A 12,312-nucleotide genomic window follows, 5' to 3' on the forward strand; every position below is an offset into this window, starting at 1 on the left:
CATTTGCATTAGGTAGAAAGTGTGAGTTCTAAGGAGAGCTGAGAGAACTAGGAGAACTTTCTCAACCAATGGTGAGTTTGCGATGGTGAAGCAGATAGGGAAGAGTAAGGTGCCCATTTTCAAAGCACATAGATTTACCAAGTTATATAGTAACCTATGTAACTTTGTAAATCTTTGTGCTTTGATAATGAGCCTCTTTAGGTCTTATGGAAAATAAGGGAGTGATAATTACTGGCACAATGAACACTTTTGTAAGGACTGAGGTGAACCTCCAGGAGTTGTTTCATCTCTCCATCATCCAATGGAATAGTGGGTACTACTACCAGTGATGTAATATCCTTAAGTCCAGTTCCTCTAGCCCTTCCCCCTCATGGCGAGTGCCTTAATCCCTATCTGCTTAGGATATTGTGCAGCAGGCTGGAAGCCAGAATAAGGATAGAAGTCTCCATAGCTGTGAATATATATTTTAGGGAGGATAGTGGAGCTGGTTTACCCTAAGTGGTTCTTCTACTGTAGAATCAAATGGTAGATTTTCGGAGTTAAAAGTTGTATTATTCCCAGGTCAATTTGGAGGACCTATGGCAGTGTTTAATCCATCAAAGGAAGCCTCAGTGGTGGCTGATGGCAAAGAGCTCTATCTGTGTGCTGAGTACAACTATATAAATTTTCAAGAGAGGTAACTGGGAAATTTGCCATGACTGATGAGCTAGAGAGAGTTTGTGTATGTACAAGATCAAAAGGTAGAGACTCAACAGGGAATCTTTCCCTGAAAATTAGCCTGAAAGACTTTGTGCTACCATAAATTGTTTTCTGAATTTCTCTTTCTCTAACCTAATTTCACAAAATGAAATGTTGAAAAATTATTTTCTTGCTGTGTAGCATTAAAGCCCCTCTCTCTGCCAGTGGTCTCACAGCCTACTACATTCTTGGCTTTGTAAAGAGGTTGTCAGGAGGAAGGGAAATTTTCTATTTTCTTACTCATTTGAATCCAACTGCACAGTTGAAGACTTCAGTAGAAGAGACTTATACCAGGACTACCCCAATGGCTCCCTTCTCTTTGGCCATGACATGATAGGATGCTGATACTTGCAGAGTAACGTAGTAGATGAGGGCAGATAAAGACCCGTACGGTCCATCCGGTCTACCCAACAGGTTAAACTCATGATATAAGGTATAATATGATACTACTTAATCTTGATTTGTCCTTGCCATTTTCAGGGCACAGACTGTAGAAGTCTGCCCGGCACTGGCTTTGCTTCCCAATTACTGATGTTGCATCTATTCACTGCTAATCTTGTTTGGCTCCATTGCTGGAGATTCTGGGCAGCTTTTTAATAGCCATAAGATTTCTGTCAAGACATAGAAGACCAGGACAGATTTTTTGTCTTATCATCCTAGGGTCAATATTTCTTGAAGGGTCCTTATAAATTGGACATATTTTTCAGTTTGGGGATCTACTATCCGATTGGAGGCATTTATCCAAGGACAGGAGGCTGCCAGGAGAGGTAGGCTGAGGAATGAGTCTTAGATGCCTGACTTACCGGTACACAAGGCCTGTATTTTAGGCTTATTTATGTATGAGAGAATATTGTCCTTCCTTCCTTCCTTCCTTCCTTTTTAAATTTATTTTCATGGTTTGTCTTGCTCCTCTTCCTTATGGGGATTTGTACAGTTAGCTAAATTTAATTTCTTTAAAGTGCATTTCTGGTTTTCTTATTTTTCTCTTTTGCAGCTGTACTTCTTTTCTTTTGAGATTTATGGTTGTGAATATCATGTTTATTGCTGTTTTTTGTTTAAAAATTCAAGAAGTTGTACATTAAAAAGTAAATATATAAAAAGCTTAGTCATAACACCCAAAACTTGCAGTCATGCTGTCAGGCCTCAGTCAGTCCATTAGGCCTCATTTTCTTCCAAATCATATCTTCAGCCAGTCCACAAGGTCAGACTCCCTCCATGAATATCTGCACCTCCTGATGTGTATCTTTTGCAGGCAGTACAGTTCATATTACCATGCCAGGCCCTTCTGTATTTCCTTTGAAGTAAACACACCAATGTCTCCTTTTTCTTATTAAAGAAAATACTAGCTGCCATATCCCAATATACCACTACAGCCATAATTGCACAAAGTTGCTCTTCTCAACTGCAGAACATGGTGTTGGAAAGCAATGAGTTTCTCAGTACAATCTCTTGCTAGGTATCAAGTTGGGCTATTGTTTTAACGAACAGCCAGGCCATTCCTACACACCAGCCTTGTCTACCATACAACATAAAGGGGGCAATTCTGGATGAAAGTTCACCTAAATGTAGGCATGGCAAAGAAGTGTGCTTAATGCCAGTTCTATGAAGGCGTTAAGATGCACCTTAACCCATGATAGAACAGCAGCTCTAACCCACTTTGGTGCTCTGAAGCTTAGGCACAACTGCTTTCACCAGGTCACTGGCAGACATAAGCTGGCGTGCCGAAGTATGCCATGTAATTTGCGCAGCTCATACTATTCAGTAAGGTGTGCATGGGCATACTCATGGTCCACCCACCGGTACAGCCCATTTTCTGGATTCTATATATCGCACCTTAATTTCCATGCAGAAATTGAAATGTATTTCATAACAATGCGTGTAACTTAATTGGTTAACCAGCTAATCAGTGCAGTCAGTTGGATGTTAACAAGCCATTATCAGCACTAATTGGCATTAATTAAGATTTATGCGCAGAACTCACTAATGCATATTCTGTAACATGGTGCTCTTAAATTCTAAGTCGTACAGTTGAAAAGGGGATGTGGCCATGGGCAGAGCATAGGCATTTCTGAAATCTGTGTGTGTCGTTATAGAATACACCCGCCCTGGGCCTAATTTAAGCATCAGGATTTACGTCAAGTAAATAAATGGCCATGACTAAATTTGGTTGCGTGTAGAGGCGCTTGGGGTATTTCTATGTACCTCATGGAAATTTAAGCCTATTCTGTAAAATGTAAACATACTTTACAGAATACGCCTAGGCGTTTTTTTTCCGCATGGAATTTTCAGGCGCCTTGTGTAGAATCTAGTCCCAAGTGACTAGTGCACCAATATCATAGAATAGAGCCGAGCACATAAACAAGTAAATGCCAACATATGACATCATTCATGTGTGTACATTCTGTACATTAATGTGCATGATTGGTTCTTACAGTTCGGTGCCCTTAAAGTGGTTATGTTAAGGGAGAGAGTCACGGATTTGATATATCACCGTTCTGTGGTACAACTAAAGCACTTTACATATATTCTATGAAGGTGCTTTCTCTGTCCCTACTGGGCTCACAATCTAAGTTTTTGTACCTGGGGCAGTGGAGGGTTAAGTGGCGTGTTCAGGGTCTCAAGGAGCTGGGGAGGAAATCAAACCCAGTTCTTCAGGTTCTCAGCCCAATGCATTGACCATCAGGCTACAGCTCATTGTCTCTCTAGTATCTGATTGTGAACTCCACAGTTTTAGATGCATAAAGTGCTTCCCTCTGGGGGAGTTGGGGGACCTTTTTTCCAAACTTAGATATTTGTTGTCTTCCGATTTCTTCTATACACAATGAGAACAAAATCCTAAAAAAAAAACCATAAACATTATTGAGCATGTGTGTTCAGGGTGTCAAGTCTTTTAAATTGGCTGGTGTAAATGCTGATGCCCAGTCATAAGCAGTTAGGTGCTAGTATTCTACAGACTGCATTATTACTAGGCATTCGCCTGATCCACTCATGCCCCTTGCAGTTGCACATGATAGATTTTGCACACACAGTTTACAAAATACCGAATAATGGCAGTTCTACCATCTTGTTCTCTGGAGCCTGACTGAGGGAATTGCCTCTTTAATTCCCTTACCTCTTAGTTGTTCTGTCTGTTTGAGCAGGGTCTGTCTTTTCATGTATGGTGTACAGCGCTGCGTATGCCTTGTAGCGCTATAGAAGTGATAAGTAGTAGTAGTAGTTGTCCCAGACTTCCTCAAAACGGCCATAGTTTGACTAGTTCTTAAGAAAACTTAGTCTGATCCTTCAGTACCAGTAACTATCACCTCATCTCTAATTTTCCATTTCTATCTAAATTCATTGAGAAGATTGTTTTCTTATAACTACAATCTCATTCTGAGTCAAGTTTGGCATTACACTCACATCAGCTTGGTTTTTATAAAACTAGCTGCTCTCAAGTGAAATTCACAACAAACTTGAAAATGGTTATGGTTTATTAATGTACCACCTTTCCTCATTGGATAACATATACAGTGATTAAGATTAAAAAACAGAGAGGAAGGAACGCCATTTTTTTAATAGGAAAGAAGAAGGCGCAGAGAAAAAGTTTGAATAGGTAGTATCCAGTAGGATTGCGTGAGCTAGTGGATCCCCAGGTTATGATTGGGGTCCAACCGTATCCATAGCCCCCATCTATTTTCGAACATTTTCCAGACAATTCTGCACATTTTTATGGAATTCTTTTCACTTTTTAATTTTATTGTACATCGCTTTGTAAAAAAAAGTGTTTTTTCAGAAATGCAAATAAACATAAACATAACTACAAATTAGTGCTAATTAGCACCTATTAACACCAATTATAGGGGTCCTTTGACTAAGGTGTGCTAACTGATTTAGCATGTGCTAAATGATAAGACACCCATAGGATTATAATGGGCTTCTTATCATTTAGTACACATTAATCCATTAGTGCCCCTTACTAAAATGACCCCATAACTATTAATTGGTAGTTCATGACACGTAGCACCTAATATAATAAGTTACACGCACAACTTACACTATCCTACAACTTGTGTGTGCAAATTTGCACGCTAAGTATATAATTCTGCGAACATTTATAGAATTAGGGGGTGGGTGTACAGGGGAGCTCCGCACTTTTCATAAAATCTCTTTATGATTTTTCTGGTGTCTTTCTTAGCTATTTACACTTCACAGACAGTCCTGCAACAAAATCTTGGTTATTGGTTAATTGATCTTGGAATGAGAGAGAGAAAAAGAAAAAAGTTTTTTTTTTAATGGAGATCAATGCAAAACGAAACCCACATCTTCCGAGGCTCAGGCGGTGGGAAGAATCATTAATGGAATTAGACTTTGTGCGTGATCATTCACCTGCAGCTACAGAATTTACACACTCATTACCGCCAGACTCTTCCTGCTGCTGAACAACTCTTTAGCGTCCAAGGTTCAGTGACACCATTAATGCAGTCTTCCTGCAAGAGTGTTGCTTTGCATCACTCACTGACACACTTGTGTCTGTTTCTCAAGAGGTTTCATTTTATTATGATACATAAAAGAAAAAATGATTTCATTCAGTTTTCTGCAAACACACTGTATGTGCGTGTCTTGAATGCATAGTACAAATGCAGCCAATCTGACTTGTCATGCAAACAGGAACAGAATGGGAGAGAAACTTCTACACTCTGCATCCTTGTGCTTAAAGGTCCTGCAGAATACCTGAGCATTCAGCTTTCTGCTTTCACACCATTACACACTGTAAAACAGCAGGAAAATCTGTTAAGTTAGAAAGACTCTCTTACCTGGCACATTCAAGAAAACAGAAACCGAGGCTTTGTTCTTCCTTTATTCTATGATAGAGCTTCTCTGTCTCCACTGCATCTTCCTTCCACCTCATCTAACTGCATGATAGTGAGCTGCTATGCAAGAGAAAGTCAATGCCTGGAGCGGAGCGGGGGGGGGGGGGGGTCACAGCAGCAGGCAGGTACAAACCAGTACCTGGGTCAAAGAGCAAAGAACAAAACAATGTTACTCCTTGGAAAGATGAAAGTTTGCCTTGTTACCCCTCCATTGCACTGCCTCCAATTATTAGATCAAATATTTTCCCACCAGTTTAATATGCTGGTCTCCCTCTATTTCTCTCTGGTCTCTTCACCAATAAGGCCTCTTTACTCCTCCCAACAAAACCTTCTGATTATCATCTCACAAGCAGTTCCTACTTCAGTGTACTAACTCCAGCTCAAGATCTTGCCCTTGGAAATTAGAATTGAATCTTCTTTTAAGAAATTCAGATCTTCCCTTAGAACTTTTTATTTTTGTTAGGCATTCCCCCAAATATATCTTGAAACCCTATTCCCTATGGTTATTCTTGTGAAATTAATCCCCTCCCCCACACATACACCTCCTCTGTTGATGGATGTGGCATGGTCTTTGTTTCTTCCCTATCTCCTCATATCTATAGTATTGCATTGTCACTGAATTTTAAGAAATAGTTCTGACACTCCATTTCCTGCTTCTCTCTTGTGCTTTCCCCATTCCCTGCTCCTCCCCTCCTCTTCCCCTATTCCCTGATCAATGTCTCCCCATTGTCTGCTCCTCTCCTTTTCTTTCCCCATTATCTGCTTCTCTCCTCTTCTTTCCCCATTGTCTGCTTCTCTCCTCATCCCCCTTCCCCATTCCCTGCTCCTCTCCTTCTCTTCCCCTATTCCCTGGTCCTCTCCTTTTCTTCCTTCATTCTCTGCTCCTTTCCTCCTCCCCATTCCCTGGTCCTCTCCTTCTCTTCCCCCATTCTGTGCTCTCCTCCTCCCCCTTCCTCATTCCATACTCCTCTCCTTCTCTTCCCTCATTCCCTGGTCCTCTCTTCAACCTCTCCCATTCCCTGCTCCTCTCCTCCCCCTCCCCATTTCCTGCTCCTCTACTCTTCTTCCCCCATTCTCTGCTCCTCTCCTCCTCCCCCTTCCCTGTTCCTCTCCTTCTCTTCCCCCATTCCCTGCTCCTCTCTTCAAGCTCTCCCATTCCTTGTTCCTCTTACACCATTTCCTGCTGTTCTCCTTCTCTTCCTTGCCCCTCTCCTCCTCTTCCTCATTCCCTAGTTCTCTCATCCCCAATTCCCTGCTTCTCTTCTTCTCTCCTTCTCTCCCCCATTCCCTGTTCCTCACTTCCTTTCCCCTATGTTCCTCTTCTTCTCTCCCCATTCTCTGCTCCTTTCCTTCTCTCTGTTTTGTGCTCTTCTCCCTCCCATTCTCTGTTCCATACTGCTATCCTCCCCACCCCACCCCCCCATTATTTGCTCATGTCCTCCTTTTCCTTGGTTTTGTCTTGGTACCTATCAATTTCCAGGCAGCCAATTTACCTGATTAAATGCTTTTGAAATTTCTTCTCTTGGGTGTAATTCTCAAAGTCCCTGGATAGCTTTCAGATCTGAAAGTACGCAATACCCATGAAGTTTCCATTTGAAAACTTATACTCTGCAGGGAATGTAAGTCGTTTCCTTGCCATGGACTCAGCAGCACTTGATCTGTCTGTGGACAAATATTTGCTGAAAAATACTCACATAGATTTGAAATCTCATTTATGTGTACTTCTTCCAACCTCACCTTCTTACCACCCCTTGGAAAATCTCCCCCAATCCAAGGAATTCCCACTGAGTTCAAACCCACCATGAGACAAAGAAAGGACTTGGCAAATGTCACCTATACAAAGAGAGATTCAAAATCGTGATCCATCTTGTCCAACCTCCAAACTCATGCTCCAACTACTCTGAATGTTTATGTTTACATTTATTGGAGACTTGATATACCACCTTTCACAACCAATCAAAGTGGTGTACAAAAAATTAAAACCACAGAAAAATGAAAGGAATGCCAATATCAAATAGGACAGAGCAGATTAGAACAGAAAAGGAATAGAAAAGATCAAGGTGGGTAGGGAAACCGAGACACCAGTTATTTGCCAATGACTTGACCTCCTGGGAAGATCAGGATTAAGAAAATGCCTGAGAAAACAAATGTGCTTAAGAAGACAACGGATAAAGGTTGGACTGTCTTCTCGATGGTGCTTTTATTTCCTGCAAATTTGTATATATTGGAGGAGTAGCCTAATGATCAGAACAGTGGGCTGAGAACCAGACTCATATCCCATTGCAGCTTCTTATGATCTTGGAAAAGTCACTTAACCCTCCGTTGCCTCAGGTACACACTCAGATCGTGAGCCCCCTCCAGGGACTAAAAATACCCACTGTACCTGAATGTATACCATTTCAATAGCTTGCAGGCAGTAATGAATAAATATGAGGGACACACATGCCAATACAGAATGGCTTCAAAAATGTAAATCATAAATTTGAATTAAGATCCCAGAGATGCAGGAAAAAGTGCACATTTCTTGACACCTGCAGTCAGGATAGTGAGACAGGAGAGTCCCCCCTGCTGATTAGAACACAAACCTACAGGCGTTCACCATCTCTCACTATTCTAACCCACTGCCTCCCACGTAAGAGACAACTGCAGCAAGACGAATGAGGCTTATGTTAAGTGTTCTTGTGCCTTTTTATCCCTTGACTTTAGTTGTTATTGTTTAATTAATCATTATAACTTCTTCGAAGCTTACTGTGAAAGATGCTAGAATAAATCTGATTAAACCACTTCAAAACAGTTGTAGTGTGAGCATAGTTTAAGCAATAGTTAAAACCCAATTTGTAAACAGGGCAGGTGGCAGGACGCTACTCTCCTGTATTCAGCAGTTCTCAGTGTCAGCCATAGGGACAAAAAGGGGCCTCAGCTAACTCATCACATCACATTCTTAGCCAAGACTGAATATGTGGTGTCTATCACAGAGGTATCTGCCTCGCCAGTTGGAGTCCCGCTGCCTTCCCTTTCCTTTTTAGAAAAATTCAGTGCACCTGGGTTCATTAACATTGCTTAAGCATTGCACCATATACCAGGAATAGCAAAGAGTGATTTACAGCTCCCATGCAAAGCAGGCAGAAAAATGAATAAATATTCAAATGACTTTTCAATAGCACACGTCTTCCCACACAGATCTATATCTGCACCTGAACAATGCAGGAGCAGATTCTGCGCAGAGCTGAGCCCCCTGGAAGTGTGCGGGAGGATGAAGGAGCTTCCTTTCCATCCATCCTAGGCAGCACCATTGCTATATCCGCAGTCCCAGACATCCTCTTCTGCATTGCTGCCTTCGTGCCTCCTACTGCTGCTGCTGTTTTCTTTGTACAGAAACAAAGACTGTGAAGGTCATTGTAGAAGGGGTCATGCGGCATTTACATGTTAAATGCCAGTTTTACAATGCCACTATTTCATGTGTAGATGCTGATTTTACAGGGCTGCTTGCTGTTGATGCCGCAGGCACATAGATTTAAAGGAGGCAGTCCAAGAAACTAGGCATGTATTAGCGAAATGGGAATAGAAGCATATTTTACAAAAATGTCCTTGTCAACGTGTTCTCCTGATTTAAACCAGTCATAGGTGCCAGTTACCTGCTGACAGAGAATGAGCACGCTAACTGAAGGAAGTCTGCCAGGCACATGTACCCAAGGATTGAGCAATACATGTAGCTTCTTATGTACATGTTAGAAGAAAACACAGCACACATCTGCGGCTGTTGGTCAGAACATTTTTGCAAGGCTGATATTTACGTGCAAAAGCGGCATAAAGTCCTCTCGAGCAACCCCTTCTACATTGTCCTTGGCCCTGTCAAAAAAATTATCATATTATGCACGTCAAACACTGTTTCCTTCTGTGCATTAACCAGGGGCGTAGCCAGACACGCAATTTTGGGTGGGCCTGGGCCCAAGATGGGTGGGCAGAAGAACCCTGCCCCATCCTACAGGTGATTTGGTATCTCCTTCTCTCACCAGCATGCCATATGATCTCTCAAACATCCCCCCTCTGCTGCATACCTTTTAAATAGCAGATTTTCAGCAGCAGCAAGCAGCAACTAATACACGCTGCTCATGTTGGCCTCGCATCCTTCCCACTGATGCAACTTGCTGTTTCCACACAGGCAGGAATACGTCAGAGGGAAGGCTGTGGGGCCGGTGCGAGCAGAATGTATCACTTGCTGCAGATGAAGATCTGCTATTTACAAGGTACGCAGGAAGGTCAGTTGTTGGGAGTTTTCGGCTGGTGGGGCTTGGGGATCTCTGCCAGCCACATCATAGGTGTGCTGCTACTGGGTGAGCCTGAGCCCAAAGTGGGTCACCCTTGGCTATGCCACTGGCATTAACGCAGAATATTTAATGGCCTCAATATCATTCATTACAATGCACTGTGTGGCCGTGACTTCAGTGGAGTTAACATTCACGTTCAACCTTTCTCTGCATCGCTGAGCCAGTAACGCGCACATGCAACCTGCGGTAACCGAGCAGTTAAGGTTCACAGTAGCCATCTGCATCGGCCTCTTTCTTAGAAACATAGAAACATGATAGCAGATAAATATCATGTGGCTCATCCATAATATCTACTCTCTCTTCCTCTCCCTAAGAGATCCCACGTGTCTTACGATTGCGTCAATTCAGATATAGTCTTTGTCTCCACCGCCTACAATGGGAGGCCATTCCATGAATCCACCACCTTTTCCATAAAAAATTAATTCCTTAGATTATTCCTTCTAACTTCATCCTATGTCCCTTCATGCCTGAGTTTTCTTTCAATTGAAAGAGACTCACCTCCAGTACATTTATGCCACAGAGATATTTAAATGCCTCCATCATATCCCCCTGTCTCCTGCCTTTCTTCCAGAGCATTTCCAAGGCAGGTAGTATAGAGTAACACTTGCTGAAGAGACAGAATCAGCCTGGGTGATTTTGAGAAAGGTGTGAACCTGGTGGTTTAGGCTGTGTTGAAACAATATTCCTTTTCCTCCATCACTATGATGCTGGAACTTGGCATTATGCCCATGATGGCTTCTCCCCCTAGCGAGCTGCACAAACACAGCCTTGCTTAAGATTTTACATTTCAGTGCACAGAAACAGAGAATTCCTTACATACGTGACTTCCTCAGAGATGGATGCATTGTGCTTGTGCAGCTCTCACGTGGTGTTCTGTATGCGGATAATGTGGGCACCTGAAGTATCAGTCAGAAGCAGCTCCCTGTGAGACAGAAAGGACTTAGCACATGCCTGCCTTCCTCCAGCCAGACACAGACCATCAACCCTGTCTAATATGTGATTAAAGTTACTCCTGTGCAGTCCTTTTGCACATTCAGTTCCCTGCTCTATGAATAGGAGGCGCTGCCAAAGGCACTTATACCTTACAGATATGTTTATGCTCTCTTTAATAAAAACTTGATAGATCACCTAATCTGGTGATTTACATAAAATGCATAAAATCAGAAAGGAATGCTAACTCTAAATAGGACAGAAGCAAGTACTGAGATCACACACAAACTTCCAGGAACAACAGCTACGGAGGGAACGGACTAGTCAGTAGGCAAACTATCCGAGTCCTACAACCAAAGCCTATTTGAATATTGTAACCCTGAACAACTGTGCGCCCCAAATAACGGGTGTATAAGTGTGCACACATTTTTCCTGGGGAGTTTTTCACTTTTTTCACTTTCAAATTGCAACAGAGTTCAGGTAGTGAAAACTGAACTTATTTTCACTAATGTGACCAGCCATAAAATTCCTCCCATGGGGGTCCTTTTACTAAGGTGCACTAAAAAATGGACACAGCTACAAAAAAAGGCCTTTTTTGGCCGGAAATTGATGTGCGTCCATTTTGGGCCTGAGACCTTATCGCCACCCATTCACTTAACAGTAAGGTCTCACACATTAATGAGGCGGTAATTGTCAGCACACGTACAATGCTGATTACCACCCAGTTAGCACCATATATTTTCCGGCGCATGTACTGAAAGCACATAAAAAATGAAATTACCGCCCGGGGCATTCAGTAGCCAGGCAGTAGTTCTGAATTGGCATGTGTCAGGCACGCGTAGGCACCTACACGGCTTAGTTAAAGGGCCCCATGGTGACTAGGAGTTCAGAGTCAAACTCTGTGAAGTCCAGTCATGACTCCTGAAGATGTAGGGCATTTTCTGACTTTCTGCTGTGCCCAATATTCCTGGAATTCTGTCCCGGTGAGTTATCTCTGGACAGCATGAGTCAGTTTAATGAAAACACCACATCCAAGGAATTCCCATCACAAGAGCATCATGTTGAAAAACAATCCTGAGAGGGATACAACCCTTCTGCAGGTCCATCCTGTTGTAGGACACATCCAGACACAGAGAATTTTCCCTGTGAATAATTACTGAGTTTTAATTTAGACTCTGGGGGTTTTCTGCTAACTATATGAGATCATTTTTAGGAACAGAAGAAACATGATCAGGAGTTATCTGATAAGATTCAACTTGCATCACTTCGTATGGAGTCCAGATTTGGGGAATGAGAAAATTTCAGGCTGGTTCTGGAAGGATTGATGTTCTAGTGTATAGACAGACTTCTCTTTTAGTCCCTGTAGGTAGGAAGATGGTGCTTGAGACACTCTTTTATTAGTCATCACAGACTAGTGAAGGCTTCGGGTTAATCTCTGTTCCTCAAGGCACTTTTGGAATGAATGG

At 42.3% G+C, this 12,312-nt stretch overlaps 1 protein-coding gene across 2 annotated transcripts in view; it reads left to right on the top strand.

The window, feature by feature from the left end:
* CPLX2 (complexin 2) overlaps positions 1-12,312 on the top strand; it is a 129,446-nt gene that overhangs the window by 13,516 nt on the left and 103,618 nt on the right. The gene's annotated exons all lie outside the window — the stretch shown is intronic.

This window comes from Microcaecilia unicolor, chromosome 8 (assembly GCF_901765095.1).
Source record: "Microcaecilia unicolor chromosome 8, aMicUni1.1, whole genome shotgun sequence".
Lineage (NCBI taxonomy): Eukaryota > Metazoa > Chordata > Amphibia > Gymnophiona > Siphonopidae > Microcaecilia > Microcaecilia unicolor.